Source organism: Octopus bimaculoides, chromosome Z, assembly GCF_046866305.1.
Source record: "Octopus bimaculoides isolate indiv1 chromosome Z, ASM4686630v1, whole genome shotgun sequence".
NCBI lineage: Eukaryota > Metazoa > Mollusca > Cephalopoda > Octopoda > Octopodidae > Octopus > Octopus bimaculoides.
The window spans coordinates 51,035,673-51,053,032 of record NC_142944.1 but is presented as its reverse complement, the minus strand read 5'-3'; the positions used below and the strand labels follow the sequence as shown (position 1 = coordinate 51,053,032).

General features: G+C 30.2%; 1 long non-coding RNA gene across 1 annotated transcript in view; it reads right to left on the bottom strand.

The window, feature by feature from the left end:
* Window positions 1-17,360, bottom strand: part of LOC128249587 (uncharacterized) — a 71,765-nt gene that overhangs the window by 43,226 nt on the left and 11,179 nt on the right. Inside the window, exon 2 of the long non-coding RNA XR_016244777.1 lies at window positions 4,385-4,533. This is a non-coding gene — a long non-coding RNA (uncharacterized LOC128249587). The remainder of the gene's footprint in view (window positions 1-4,384; window positions 4,534-17,360) is intronic.

Below are 17,360 nucleotides of genomic sequence, written 5' to 3'. Positions count from 1 at the left end.
ACATAATAATTATATTTTATGGATTAAACGGTACTTAAAAATTTTGCTTCATAGTGTTTCTTGCATTTAGTCACCAAGGTATCATTAGAAAATGCAAGAAACAAAGAAACGCTTTAAATAGACATTTTTTGGAGGGGCGGGGAAGTGTGGGGAAAGGGGTGGTGGTATTATTTGATCAAATTTAGATAGTAAAGTGCAAAGAAGTAAATCTTTTGTAAGCTATCATTTTGTAAACTATTTATTAACTGAAACTACAAAAAACTTCGCTTAAACCTATTGTTTTTTTAATGTTTCCTATTACTTCTTGTCTTTTTCGACAACACACACGCAAGATCCACACACTTTACGTGCGCACACACACATGCACACTGATATAGACACTCACCCACGCGCGCGCAGACACACACAGACACACGCATACACACAAACACACACGTACGCACACACACACACACACACACACACACACAGAGTCAAGCACAATCTAGAGTAATTGAAGACGCTCACTATAGAAATCGCACAGTAATCAAAAGAAAGAAAACCCGAGGTAAAAAAATCACGAGGCAAAATTCTTAAATTTTACTCGTCTCTCAATTTAACAATACCACCTACACCTACACACACGCACGCGCATGCGCGCCACATGTATATTTTCTGACAAAACTAAAAATCTGTTTTAAAAAAAAACATTCTCAGCTAACACATAGACACACATATGTTTACATACATGTATACATAAGCTTCTCACAACCAGAAAGGAGAAAGCTAATTCCAAGACTACAGATCCAATCCATCACTGGAAAAGTAAAAATCTGTAAAACTTTCCAGAAGTTTATCATTTAAATATACATGAACATGTCTAGATATGTAACTATATGCATGATAATACATACATACAAATCTGCACATATACATACATACATACATACATACATACATACATACATACATACAAAAATACCTTGTTGTTGATGTTGAAATTCCAATGAAGGAGCCTTGGATCTAGGTTAGAAAACGGGTTTTTCTCTATTGGCAAGAAATCTTGAAATAAACTGAATAATGATATACATACATACATGCATGTATACATTACATCACACTTTGAAGGCTATGCATTTGCAATCCAGGACCAGGAGATTGCCACAAAGTACCAAGTGAAAAAAAGAGACAGTGATGCTCTTATAATCCCAAGGTGCAACCACATGTGTAGGCTATGTCATGTTTCTGTGGAACACATCACGCATGTGATTAGCAGCTGTCCTAAAATGTCGTCACGGTACTACCTTCCTATGCGGCACGATGTTGTTGCTAAAACAATTTACAATGCCATCCGCAAAAAAGACTGTCACTGTCTTGAAATAAACTTAAAAGATCCCTCTGTTATCGAATACGTTCATAAACACCAATTCAATGAATACTGGTGGAATATTCCCATCAAAACTTCTGTCAACTGTAAACATAACAGGCCGAATATTGTTGTTTGGGACAGAGGGGCAAAGGTATGTACCATCATAGAGGTCAGCTGCCCTGCAGATTTAAATATCTCTTTGAAAATCAAAGAAAAAGAAGATATCTATGGACAACTGCTTTGAAACCTCCAGCTTCTATATCCAGACTATGAATTCATATTCATATCAATAATAATTGGAGCATTAGGTAAATGCTTAAAGGAGAATCTGGATAAACTGGGATTTTCAGAAAGAGAAATCGACCGGTTAATTCGTACATTACAAATGCAATCTGAGTGGAATGGTAAAAATATGCAAGACTTTTCTCAAGTTCCAAATGTGAATTTGTCTGTGTTAACTACATCCCAAAGATGGAACTTTGTATCTTTGTTGGAAACCGACTTTTTCCTCAGGGGAAGATTTATAATAATTTTAGAAATGGAAGATACATACATACATACATACCACCAGGTTAAAACACAACCCGCTCGATATCGTTGTGTGGTGGAAATCAGCTGCCCTCTGGACACGAATATGGTTAGAAAAATTCAAGAGAAAGGCGGCATCTATAGATCATTGATAAAGAGTTTACAAAATGCTGTGCCTGTGTTTTACGCAACTGGAACGTCATCAGATGCTGGTCCACGTTTGAGCGGCTAGACATCACTCGACCAGCACCACCTTGTCTATCTCCGTTCCGCTTCGCAGCTAAATAGCGGCGCATGGCTCAGTTCGGTGCTCTCCTCATCTACAAGTACCCTTATAAATGCATCCGTATCGGAGTGGCCCAACGCATCGGTCTCTTCGTGTGAAAGCCGTACAAATGTCGCTGCAGAACGGTAGCAGACGAATTCGGCCTGTATCCATTATCCCGCAGCCTTAGCGCGGGCCGATTCCCTCGACACGCTGCTCTGAATGACTTAATCAGAAGGGACCTTGACGCGACTGGCTTCCCGTCTCAACTAGAGCCAGCAGGTCTCGATCGCGCGGACGGTAAGCACCCTGACAGAATAATTCTCTTCCCCTATGAAGGAGGCAGATCCCCAGTCTGGGACGTGGCATGCAACGACATATTATCCGGCTCCAACTTTGCTGCATCGGCTGCAGACCCTGGTGTCGCCACTCGTAACGCGGAAGAGAGAAAAATCAATAAATACAGGGGACCTGACTGGCCGCTTTCAGTTTGTGCCGGTCGCCGACGAGATATCAAGTGTTCTCGGACCCCGTACTACCGATTTCCTCCGCAAAATAGGGATAGTGGTGGCTCGTCGGAGAAATGAGCACCGCGAGGTGACGTGGCTGCTGCAGCGTTTGCCACTGGCCATTCTCCGCGGCAATGTCATCGCGGTCATTACCGCAGGGTGCGACTGAGCACACCGTTTGCTTTGGGGTATGTGGCCCATTGCCCCTTCTCCCCCCTCACCATCTTCTACTTCTTTAATCCCCCTTTTGCTTTTCTTTGTTTTCCTTATTTTTTTTTTATATCTCTCTTCTTTCCCGTTTCTTTCTATTTAAACGTTATAAATATTCGTAATTTACTTCTTTCAAATAAAATGAAAAAAAACCGTAGAAAAATTAATTCTAACTTGAATAACAATATTCTCTCCTCTCTCTCTACCTAGCTATCTCCTCTGTCTGTCTGTCTGTCTGTCTGTCTGTCTGTCTGTCTGTCTGTCTGTCTGTCTGTCTGTCTGTCTGTCTGTCTCTCTCTCTCTCTCTCTCTCTCTCTCTCTCTCTCTCTGTGTCTCTGTCTCTGTCTCTGTCTCTGTCTCTCTCCTTGTCTTTGTTCGTCTGTCTGTTCCTCTCTTTCTCCTCTCTCTGTCTCCCTGTCTCCCTGCTTGAAATGTTGCATTTCTTTTTTTTTTTTCTCTCATCATTCCATAAAATTTATTCGACCCTTTAAAACTATTTTATTTCTATTACTTTCTCTTTCGACACAAAATGTCGCTATCTTCCTAAAAATAAATAAATAAATAAATAAAAAAACATAATGTAATGTAATGCTTTAGCAGACGATAATCACTGAAGGATTCTCGCCAAAGGATCAAGTCCGGAAACATGTAATTGCGAGGTGAAATTCTTAATTTTCAGCCGTCTCTCGATTTAGCATTACCCCATTACACTTTGGGGACCGTCAGCAGGGTCCAACTGCGTTGCAAGTATTTGAGCCAAGTCCCCGGTTTGAAGATACTTTACTCGCTTCCTTTACAGAAGTGTTTCTCAACCATTTTTTTGCCTATGGATTCCTTTGATTCTCATTTTACTCTACTGGACCCCCCAATTTGATGTATACATATAAAAAAAAAAACAAAAACAACTTACGGTATTTTTATAATTAAATGTTATTAAGAATTGTAAATATAATCTTCTGTGTATTGTAGAAGTATGACCAATTTATTGCACATAAATTTTATAGTAAAGATTGTTTGCCAACATAACATGGCAGTCCTGGTTTAGGACTGATGTTGCTGTAATTTTACCCTAGGAGACATCGTCTCCAGCTGGCTATATGACACGATCTGTGTCCTTATATTTTTGAACAAGGGAGCTGAGTGGGGTGGCTAGATTCCCTTCTTCGAAAATATAAGGACACAGATCATGTTGTATAGCCAGCTGGAGACGATGTCTCCTGGGGATAAATTACAGCAACATTAGTCCTAAACCAGGACTGCCATGTTATGTTGGCAAACAATCTTTACTCCAAAGTACTGTTGCTGAATATCTCTCGTTATGAGATTTACAAATAGTCATTTTCTAACATAAATTTTAGTAACAAAATTTTATATGGACTCCACCCCCAGGGCCATATGAACTCCGGTTGACAACTAGTGCTTTGCAGGGGAATGGGCACTTGCCTTTGTTTCAGACTAAAAGACTAAAAGAAAAGAAAAGAGAGAAAGAAAAAAAAATTCCGTGCCATATACACATATACATACGGCGGAGGCGTGGTTGTGCGGTATATAGTTTGCTTTCCAATCATATGGTTTGAGGTTCAGTTCTACAACTGAGTGGCAAGTCTCTTAAGTCTCTTCTTCTACAGACCCAGGCCTACCAAAGCCTTGTGAGTTGATTTGTTAGACGGAAACTGAAAGAAACAAGTCATTATATATGTATGTATATATATATGTGTATATATATATATATATATATATATATATATATATATATATATATATATATATATATATATATATATATATATGTATAGATATATATGTATATGTATATGTTTTTGTTTATGTATATGTATATGTTTATGGATGTATATATATATGTATATGTATATGTATATGTTTATGTATATGTATATGTATATATATATATATATATATATATATATATATATGGTGGTGGTTGTCTACTCCTTACACAGAGTTTGACCACCTCCTGCACCTACACCTTAGCCCTTTCATGGCGTCTGATGTGGCTTTTTAAACCAGACAGTGTTTTGAAAAAACACCCACACAGATTGCACCTCTGATTTGTACTACCAATACCTGCAGGTAAGTTCTGCTCATTGTGGATCTTAACATGTCTTTTAAGACCCTATTGGATTTGCAAGCCCTCTGGCACACACCACATTCAAACGTGTGCACAGAGATATAGTCAGAATAGTTGGTTGAAGTTTGTTTTCCATGGGTTCGCAGGTGAGATTTGAGGCCAGCCAAGGACAGACATGGTCTGTCACAGACTGTGCACACAAAAAGGTCCTTGTCATTCATCTTCTCGATCTTTACATTTTTCCTTAAATATCTCTTCAGTCTTGTATACACACACACACACACACACACACACACACACACACACACACACACATATATATATATATATATATATATATTTATATATATATATATATATATATATATATATATATATGTATGCGTGTGAATGTGTATATGCGTGTGAGTCTTTGCGCATGTGTATGTCCCTCACAGCTGCTTGACAACTGATGTTGGTTTGTTTGTATTCCCGTAACACTTAGCGGTTCGGCAAGAGTGAAGCGATAAAATAATGAAAAAGAAATACTGGGGTGGAAGTGTGCGACTAAATCTTTCAAGGCGGTACCCCACAATAGCCAGAGTCCAATGACCGAAAAAAGTAAAAGCTAAAAGATAAAAACATACATATGCACGAACATACATTTAAATGTCAACTCAATCTGACAAAGGATCATAAATTTTGTGAGTATGAAAATTGTAAGGATTGATGTAAGGGATAAAAAAAGAATTGTAATGATTGATGTAAGGGATAAAAAAAGAATTGTAAGGATTGATGTAAGGGATAAAAAAAGAATTGTAATGATTAATGTAAGGGATAAAAAAAGAATTGTAATGATTGATGTAAGGGATAAAAAAAGAATTGTAATGATTGATGTAAGGGATAAAAAAAGAATTGTAAGGATTGATGTAAGGGATAAAAAAAGAATTGTAAGGATTGATGTAAGGTATAAAAAAAGAATTTTAAGGATTGATGTAAGGGATAAAAAAAGAATTGTAATGATTGATGTAAGGGATAAAAAAAGAATTGTAAGGATTGATGTAAGGGATAAAAAAAGAATTGTAATGATTGATGTAAGGGATAAAAAAAGAATTGTAATGATTGATGTAAGGGATAAAAAAAGAATTGTAATGATTGATGTAAGGGATAAAAAAAGAATTGTAATGATTGATGTAAGGGATAAAAAAAGAATTGTAATGATTGATGTAAGGGATAAAAAAAGAATTGTAAGGATTGATATAAGGGATAAAAAAAGAATTGTAATGATTGATGTAAGGGATAAAAAAAGAATTGTAAGGATTGATGTAAGGGATAAAAAAAGAATTGTAATGATTGATGTAAGGGATAAAAAAAGAATTGTAATGATTGATGTAAGGGATAAAAAAAGAATTGTAAGGATTGATGTAGGGGATAAAAAAGAATTGTAAGGATTGATGTAAGGGATAAAAAAGAATTGTAAGGATTGATGTAAGGGATAAAAAAAGAATTGTAAGGATTGATGTAAGGGATAAAAAAAGAATTGTAATGATTGATGTAAGGGATAAAAAAAGAATTGTAAGGATTGATGTAAGGGATAAAAAGAATTGTAAGGATTGATGTAAGGGATAAAAAAAGAATTGTAAGGATTGATGTAAGGGATAAAAAAAGAATTGTAATGATTGATGTAAGGGATAAAAAAAGAATTGTAATGATTGATGTAAGGGATAAAAAAAGAATTGTAAGGATTGATGTAAGGGATAAAAAAAGAATTGTTAGGATTGATGTATGGGATAAAAAAAGAATTGTAAGGATTGATGTAAGGGATAAAAAAAGAATTGTAATGATTGATGTAAGGGATAAAAAAAGAATTGTAATGATTGATGTAAGGGATAAAAAAAGAATTGTAAGGATTGATGTAAGGGATAAAAAAAAGAATTGTAATGATTGATGTAAGGGATAAAAAAAGAATTGTAAGGATTGATGTAAGGGATAAAAAAGAATTGTAAGGATTGATGTAAGGGATAAAAAATGAATTGTAAGGATTGATGTAAGGGATAAAAAAAGAATTGTAAGGATTGATATGTAAGGGATAAAAAAAGAATTGTAATGATTGATGTAAGGGATAAAAAAAGAATTGTAAGGATTGATATGTAAGGGATAAAAAAAGAATTGTAAGGATTGATGTAAGGGATAAAAAAAAGAATTGTAAGGATTGATGTAAGGGATAAAAAAAGAATTGTAAGGATTGATGTAAGGGATAAAAAAAGAATTGTAATGATTGATGTAAGGGATAAAAAAAGAATTGTAAGGATTGATGTAAGGGATAAAAAAAGAATTGTAATGATTGATGTAAGGGATAAAAAAAGAATTGTAATGATTGATGTAAGGGATAAAAAAAGAATTGTAAGGATTGATGTAAGGGATAAAAAAAGAATTGTAAGGATTGATGTAAGGGATAAAAAAAGAATTGTAATGATTGATGTAAGGGATAAAAAAAGAATTGTAAGGATTGATGTAAGGGATAAAAAAAGAATTGTAAGGATTGATGTAAGGGATAAAAAAAGAATTGTAGGGATTGATGTAAGGGATAAAAAAAGAATTGTAAGGATTGATATGTAAGGGATAAAAAAAGAATTGTAATGATTGATGTAAGGGATAAAAAAAGAATTGTAATGATTGATGTAAGGGATAAAATAAGAATTGTAAGGATTGATGTAAGGGATAAAAAAAGAATTGTTAGGATTGATGTAAGGGATAAAAAAAGAATTGTAATGATTGATATGTAAGGGATAAAAAAAGAATTGTAAGGATTGATGTAAGGGATAAAAAAAGAATTGTAATGATTGATGTAAGGGATAAAAAAAGAATTGTAATGATTGATGTAAGGGATAAAAAAAGAATTGTAAGGATTGATGTAAGGGATAAAAAAAGAATTGTAATGATTGATGTAAGGGATAAAAAAAGAATTGTATGGATTGATGTAAGGGATAAAAAAAGAATTGTAAGGATTGATGTAAGGGATAAAAAAAGAATTGTAAGGATTGATGTAAGGGATAAAAAAAGAATTGTAAGGATTGATGCAAGGGATAAAAAAAGAATTGTTATGATTGATGTAAGGGATAAAAAAAGAATTGTAAGGATTGATGTAAGGGATAAAAAAAGAATTGTAATGATTGATGTAAGGGATAAAAAAAGAATTGTAATGATTGATGTAAGGGATAAAAAAAGAATTGTAAGGATTGATGTAAGGGATAAAAAGAATTGTAAGGATTGATGTAAGGGATAAAAAAAGAATTGTAAGGATTGATGTAAGGGATAAAAAAAGAATTGTAATGATTGATGTAAGGGATAAAAAAAGAATTGTAATGATTGATGTAAGGGATAAAAAAAGAATTGTAAGGATTGATGTAAGGGATAAAAAAGAATTGTAAGGATTGATGTAAGGGATAAAAAAAGAATTGTAAGGATTGATGTAAGGGATAAAAAAAGAATTGTAAGGATTGATGTAAGGGATAAAAAAAGAATTGTAATGATTGATGTAAGGGATAAAAAAAGAATTGTAATGATTGATGTAAGGGATAAAAAAAGAATTGTAAGGATTGATGTAAGGGATAAAAAAAGAATTGTTAGGATTGATGTATGGGATAAAAAAAGAATTGTAAGGATTGATGTAAGGGATAAAAAAAGAATTGTAATGATTGATGTAAGGGATAAAAAAAGAATTGTAATGATTGATGTAAGGGATAAAAAAAGAATTGTAAGGATTGATGTAAGGGATAAAAAAAAGAATTGTAATGATTGATGTAAGGGATAAAAAAAGAATTGTAAGGATTGATGTAAGGGATAAAAAAGAATTGTAAGGATTGATGTAAGGGGTAAACAATGAATTGTAAGGATTGATGTAAGGGATAAAAAAAGAATTGTAAGGATTGATGTAAGGGATAAAAAAAGAATTGTAATGATTGATGTAAGGGATAAAAAAAGAATTGTAATGATTGATGTAAGGGATAAAAAAAGAATTGTAAGGATTGATATGTAAGGGATAAAAAAAGAATTGTAAGGATTGATGTAAGGGATAAAAAAAGAATTGTAAGGATTGATGTAAGGGATAAAAAAAAGAATTGTAAGGATTGATGTAAGGGATAAAAAAAGAATTGTAATGATTGATGTAAGGGATAAAAAAAGAATTGTAAGGATTGATGTAAGGGATAAAAAAAGAATTGTAAGGATTGATGTAAGGGATAAAAAAAGAATTGTAATGATTGATGTAAGGGATAAAAAAAGAATTGTAAGGATTGATGTAAGGGATAAAAAAAGAATTGTAAGGATTGATGTAAGGGATAAAAAAAAGAATTGTAATGATTGATGTAAGGGATAAAAAAGTATTGTAAGGATTGATGTAAGGGATAAAAAAAGAATTGTAATGATTGATGTAAGGGATAAAAAAGAATTGTAAGGATTGATGTAAGGGATAAAAAAAGAATTGTAATGATTGATGTAAGGGATAAAAAAAGAATTGTAATGATTGATGTAAGGGATAAAAAAAGAATTGTAATGATTGATGTAAGGGATAAAAAAAGAATTGTAAGGATTGATGTAAGGGATAAAAAAAGAATTGTAATGATTGATGTTAGGGATAAAAAAAGAATTGTAAGGATTGATGTAAGGGATAAAAAAAGAATTGTAAGGATTGATGTAAGGGATAAAAAAAGAATTGTAATGATTGATGTAAGGGATAAAAAAAGAATTGTAATGATTGATGTAAGGGATAAAAAAAGAATTGTAAGGATTGATGTAAGGGATAAAAAAAGAATTGTAATGATTGATGTAAGGGATAAAAAAAGAATTGTATGGATTGATGTAAGGGATAAAAAAAGAATTGTAAGGATTGATGTAAGGGATAAAAAAAGAATTGTAAGGATTGATGTAAGGGATAAAAAAAGAATTGTAAGGATTGATGCAAGGGATAAAAAAAGAATTGTTATGATTGATGTAAGGGATAAAAAAAGAATTGTAAGGATTGATGTAAGGGATAAAAAAAGAATTGTAATGATTGATGTAAGGGATAAAAAAAGAATTGTAATGATTGATGTAAGGGATAAAAAAAGAATTGTAAGGATTGATGTAAGGGATAAAAAGAATTGTAAGGATTGATGTAAGGGATAAAAAAAGAATTGTAAGGATTGATGTAAGGGATAAAAAAAGAATTGTAATGATTGATGTAAGGGATAAAAAAAGAATTGTAATGATTGATGTAAGGGATAAAAAAAGAATTGTAAGGATTGATGTAAGGGATAAAAAAGAATTGTAAGGATTGATGTAAGGGATAAAAAAAGAATTGTAAGGATTGATGTAAGGGATAAAAAAAGAATTGTAAGGATTGATGTAAGGGATAAAAAAAGAATTGTAATGATTGATGTAAGGGATAAAAAAAGAATTGTAATGATTGATGTAAGGGATAAAAAAAGAATTGTAAGGATTGATGTAAGGGATAAAAAAAGAATTGTTAGGATTGATGTATGGGATAAAAAAAGAATTGTAAGGATTGATGTAAGGGATAAAAAAAGAATTGTAATGATTGATGTAAGGGATAAAAAAAGAATTGTAATGATTGATGTAAGGGATAAAAAAAGAATTGTAAGGATTGATGTAAGGGATAAAAAAAAGAATTGTAATGATTGATGTAAGGGATAAAAAAAGAATTGTAAGGATTGATGTAAGGGATAAAAAAGAATTGTAAGGATTGATGTAAGGGGTAAACAATGAATTGTAAGGATTGATGTAAGGGATAAAAAAGAATTGTAAGGATTGATGTAAGGGATAAAAAAAGAATTGTAATGATTGATGTAAGGGATAAAAAAAGAATTGTAATGATTGATGTAAGGGATAAAAAAAGAATTGTAAGGATTGATATGTAAGGGATAAAAAAAGAATTGTAAGGATTGATGTAAGGGATAAAAAAAGAATTGTAAGGATTGATGTAAGGGATAAAAAAAAGAATTGTAAGGATTGATGTAAGGGATAAAAAAAGAATTGTAATGATTGATGTAAGGGATAAAAAAAGAATTGTAAGGATTGATGTAAGGGATAAAAAAAGAATTGTAAGGATTGATGTAAGGGATAAAAAAGAATTGTAATGATTGATGTAAGGGATAAAAAAAGAATTGTAAGGATTGATGTAAGGGATAAAAAAAGAATTGTAAGGATTGATGTAAGGGATAAAAAAAAGAATTGTAATGATTGATGTAAGGGATAAAAAAGAATTGTAAGGATTGATGTAAGGGATAAAAAAAGAATTGTAATGATTGATGTAAGGGATAAAAAAGAATTGTAAGGATTGATGTAAGGGATAAAAAAAGAATTGTAATGATTGATGTAAGGGATAAAAAAAGAATTGTAAGGATTGATGTAAGGGATAAAAAAAGAATTGTAATGATTGATGTAAGGGATAAAAAAAGAAATGTAATGATTGATGTAAGGGATAAAAAAGAATTGTAATGATTGATGTAAGGGATAAAAAAAGAATTGTAATGATTGATGTAAGGGATAAAAAAAGAATTGTAATGATTGATGTAAGGGATAAAAAAAGAATTGTAAGGATTGATGTAAGGGATAAAAAAAGAATTGTAATGATTGATGTAAGGGATAAAAAAAGAATTGTAATGATTGATGTAAGGGATAAAAAAAGAATTGTAAGGATTGATGTAAGGGATAAAAAAAGAATTGTAATGATTGATGTAAGGGATAAAAAAAGAATTGTAATGATTGATGTAAGGGATAAAAAAAGAATTGTAAGGATTGATGTAAGGGATAAAAAAAGAATTGTTAGGATTGATGTATGGGATAAAAAAAGAATTGTAAGGATTGATGTAAGGGATAAAAAAAGAATTGTAATGATTGATGTAAGGGATAAAAAAAGAATTGTAATGATTGATGTAAGGGATAAAAAAAGAATTGTAAGGATTGATGTAAGGGATAAAAAAAAGAATTGTAATGATTGATGTAAGGGATAAAAAAAGAATTGTAAGGATTGATGTAAGGGATAAAAAAGAATTGTAAGGATTGATGTAAGGGATAAAAAATGAATTGTAAGGATTGATGTAAGGGATAAAAAAAGAATTGTAAGGATTGATATGTAAGGGATAAAAAAAGAATTGTAATGATTGATGTAAGGGATAAAAAAAGAATTGTAAGGATTGATATGTAAGGGATAAAAAAAGAATTGTAAGGATTGATGTAAGGGATAAAAAAAGAATTGTAATGATTGATGTAAGGGATAAAAAAGAATTGTAAGGATTGATGTAAGGGATAAAAAAGAATTGTAAGGATTGATGTAAGGGATAAAAAAAGAATTGTAAGGATTGATGTAAGGGATAAAAAAGAATTGTAATGATTGATGTAAGGGATAAAAAAAGAATTGTAAGGATTGATGTAAGGGATAAAAAAAGAATTGTAAGGATTGATGTAAGGGATAAAAAAGAATTGTAAGGATTGATGTAAGGGATAAAAAATGAATTGTAAGGATTGATGTAAGGGATAAAAAAAGAATTGTAAGGATTGATATGTAAGGGATAAAAAAAGAATTGTAATGATTGATGTAAGGATAAAAAAAGAATTGTAAGGATTGATATGTAAGGGATAAAAAAAGAATTGTAAGGATTGATGTAAGGGATAAAAAAAAGAATTGTAAGGATTGATGTAAGGGATAAAAAAAGAATTGTAATGATTGATGTAAGGGATAAAAAAGAATTGTAAGGATTGATGTAAGGGATAAAAAAAGAATTGTAAGGATTGATGTAAGGGATAAAAAAAGAATTGTAATGATTGATGTAAGGGATAAAAAAAGAATTGTAAGGATTGATGTAAGGGATAAAAAAAGAATTGTAATGATTGATGTAAGGGATAAAAAAAGAATTGTAAGGATTGATGTAAGGGATAAAAAAAGAATTGTAAGGATTGATGTAAGGGATAAAAAAAGAATTGTAATGATTGATGTAAGGGATAAAAAAAGAATTGTAAGGATTGATGTAAGGGATAAAAAAAGAATTGTAAGGATTGATGTAAGGGATAAAAAAAGAATTGTAGGGATTGATGTAAGGGATAAAAAAAGAATTGTAAGGATTGATATGTAAGGGATAAAAAAAGAATTGTAATGATTGATGTAAGGGATAAAAAAAGAATTGTAATGATTGATGTAAGGGATAAAATAAGAATTGTAACGATTGATGTAAGGGATAAAAAAAGAATTGTTAGGATTGATGTAAGGGATAAAAAAAGAATTGTAATGATTGATATGTAAGGGATAAAAAAAGAATTGTAAGGATTGATGTAAGGGATAAAAAAAGAATTGTAATGATTGATGTAAGGGATAAAAAAAGAATTGTAATGATTGATGTAAGGGATAAAAAAAGAATTGTAAGGATTGATGTAAGGGATAAAAAAAGAATTGTAATGATTGATGTAAGGGATAAAAAAAGAATTGTATGGATTGATGTAAGGGATAAAAAAAGAATTGTAAGGATTGATGTAAGGGATAAAAAAAGAATTGTAAGGATTGATGTAAGGGATAAAAAAAGAATTGTAAGGATTGATGCAAGGGATAAAAAAAGAATTGTTATGATTGATGTAAGGGATAAAAAAAGAATTGTAAGGATTGATGTAAGGGATAAAAAAAGAATTGTAATGATTGATGTAAGGGATAAAAAAAGAATTGTAATGATTGATGTAAGGGATAAAAAAAGAATTGTAAGGATTGATGTCAGGGATAAAAAGAATTGTAAGGATTGATGTAAGGGATAAAAAAAGAATTGTAAGGATTGATGTAAGGGATAAAAAAAGAATTGTAATGATTGATGTAAGGGATAAAAAAAGAATTGTAATGATTGATGTAAGGGATAAAAAAAGAATTGTAAGGATTGATGTAAGGGATAAAAAGAATTGTAAGGATTGATGTAAGGGATAAAAAAAGAATTGTAAGGATTGATGTAAGGGATAAAAAAAGAATTGTAAGGATTGATGTAAGGGATAAAAAAAGAATTGTAATGATTGATGTAAGGGATAAAAAAAGAATTGTAATGATTGATGTAAGGGATAAAAAAAGAATTGTAAGGATTGATGTAAGGGATAAAAAAAGAATTGTTAGGATTGATGTATGGGATAAAAAAAGAATTGTAAGGATTGATGTAAGGGATAAAAAAAGAATTGTAATGATTGATGTAAGGGATAAAAAAAGAATTGTAATGATTGATGTAAGGGATAAAATAAGAATTGTAAGGATTGATGTAAGGGATAAAAAAAGAATTGTAAGGATTGATGTAAGGGATAAAAAAAAGAATTGTAATGATTGATGTAAGGGATAAAAAAAGAATTGTAAGGATTGATGTAAGGGATAAAAAAGAATTGTAAGGATTGATGTAAGGGGGTAAACAATGAATTGTAAGGATTGATGTAAGGGATAAAAAAAGAATTGTAAGGATTGATGTAAGGGATAAAAAAAGAATTGTAATGATTGATGTAAGAGATAAAAAAAGAATTGTAATGATTGATGTAAGGGATAAAAAAAGAATTGTAAGGATTGATATGTAAGGGATAAAAAAAGAATTGTAAGGATTGATGTAAGGGATAAAAAAAGAATTGTAAGGATTGATGTAAGGGATAAAAAAAAGAATTGTAAGGATTGATGTAAGGGATAAAAAAAGAATTGTAATGATTGATGTAAGGGATAAAAAAAGAATTGTAAGGATTGATGTAAGGGATAAAAAAAGAATTGTAAGGATTGATGTAAGGGATAAAAAAAGAATTGTAATGATTGATGTAAGGGATAAAAAAAGAATTGTAAGGATTGATGTAAGGGATAAAAAAAGAATTGTAAGGATTGATGTAAGGGATAAAAAAAGAATTGTAATGATTGATGTAAGGGATAAAAAAGAATTGTAAGGATTGATGTAAGGGATAAAAAAAGAATTGTAATGATTGATGTAAGGGATAAAAAAGAATTGTAAGGATTGATGTAAGGGATAAAAAAAGAATTGTAATGATTGATGTAAGGGATAAAAAAAGAATTGTAAGGATTGATGTAAGGGATAAAAAAAGAATTGTAAGGATTGATGTAAGGGATAAAAAAAGAATTGTAATGATTGATGTAAGGGATAAAAAAAGAATTGTAATGATTGATGTAAGGGATAAAAAAAGAATTGTAAGGATTGATGTAAGGGATAAAAAAAGAATTGTAATGATTGATGTAAGGGATAAAAAAAGAATTGTATGGATTGATGTAAGGGATAAAAAAAGAATTGTAAGGATTGATGTAAGGGATAAAAAAAGAATTGTAAGGATTGATGTAAGGGATAAAAAAAGAATTGTAAGGATTGATGCTAAGGGATAAAAAAAGAATTGTTATGATTGATGTAAGGGATAAAAAAAGAATTGTAAGGATTGATGTAAGGGATAAAAAAAGAATTGTAATGATTGATGTAAGGGATAAAAAAAGAATTGTAATGATTGATGTAAGGGATAAAAAAGAATTGTAAGGATTGATGTAAGGGATAAAAAGAATTGTAAGGATTGATGTAAGGGATAAAAAAAGAATTGTAAGGATTGATGTAAGGGATAAAAAAAGAATTGTAATGATTGATGTAAGGGATAAAAAAAGAATTGTAATGATTGATGTAAGGGATAAAAAAAGAATTGTAAGGATTGATGTAAGGGATAAAAAAGAATTGTAAGGATTGATGTAAGGGATAAAAAAAGAATTGTAAGGATTGATGTAAGGGATAAAAAAGAATTGTAAGGATTGATGTAAGGGATAAAAAAAGAATTGTAATGATTGATGTAAGGGATAAAAAAAGAATTGTAATGATTGATGTAAGGGATAAAAAAAGAATTGTAAGGATTGATGTAAGGGATAAAAAAGAATTGTTAGGATTGATGTATGGGATAAAAAAAGAATTGTAAGGATTGATGTAAGGGATAAAAAAAGAATTGTAATGATTGATGTAAGGGATAAAAAAAGAATTGTAATGATTGATGTAAGGGATAAAAAAAGAATTGTAAGGATTGATGTAAGGGATAAAAAAAAGAATTGTAATGATTGATGTAAGGGATAAAAAAGAATTGTAAGGATTGATGTAAGGGATAAAAAAGAATTGTAAGGATTGATGTAAGGGGTAAACAATGAATTGTAAGGATTGATGTAAGGGATAAAAAAGAATTGTAAGGATTGATGTAAGGGATAAAAAAAGAATTGTAATGATTGATGTAAGGGATAAAAAAAGAATTGTAATGATTGATGTAAGGGATAAAAAAAGAATTGTAAGGATTGATATGTAAGGGATAAAAAAGAATTGTAAGGATTGATGTAAGGGATAAAAAAAGAATTGTAAGGATTGATGTAAGGGATAAAAAAAGAATTGTAAGGATTGATGTAAGGGATAAAAAAAGAATTGTAATGATTGATGTAAGGGATAAAAAAGAATTGTAAGGATTGATGAAGGGATAAAAAAGAATGAAGGATTGATGTAAGGATAAAAAAGATTGTAATGATTGATGTAAGGGATAAAAAAAGAATTGTAAGGATTGATGTAAGGGATAAAAAAAGAATTGTAAGGATTGATGTAAGGGATAAAAAAAAGAATTGTAAGGATTGATGTAAGGGATAAAAAAAGAATTGTAAGGATTGATGTAAGGGATAAAAAAAGAATTGTAATGATTGATGTAAGGGATAAAAAAGAATTGTAAGGATTGATGTAAGGGATAAAAAAAGAATTGTAATGATTGATGTAAGGGATAAAAAAAGAATTGTAAGGATTGATGTAAGGGATAAAAAAAGAATTGTAATGATTGATGTAAGGATAAAAAAAGAATTGTAATGATTGATGTAAGGGATAAAAAAAGAATTGTAATGATTGATGTAAGGGATAAAAAAAGAATTGTAATGATTGATGTAAGGGATAAAAAAAGAATTGTAATGATTGATGTAAGGGATAAAAAAAGAATTGTAAGGATTGATGTAAGGGATAAAAAAGAATTGTAATGATTGATGTAAGGGATAAAAAAAGAATTGTAATGATTGATGTAAGGGATAAAAAAGAATTGTAAGGATTGATGTAAGGGATAAAAAAGAATTGTAAGGATTGATGTAAGGGATAAAAAAAATTGTAAGGATTGATGTAAGGGATAAAAAAGAATTGTAAGGATTGATGTAAGGGATAAAAAAAGAATTGTAATGATTGATGTAAGGGATAAAAAAAGAATTGTAATGATTGATGTAAGGGATAAAAAAAGAATTGTAAGGATTGATGTAAGGGATAAAAAAAGAATTGTTAGGATTGATGTATGGGATAAAAAAAGAATTGTAAGGATTGATGTAAGGGATAAAAAAAGAATTGTAATGATTGATGTAAGGGATAAAAAAAGAATTGTATGGATGATGTA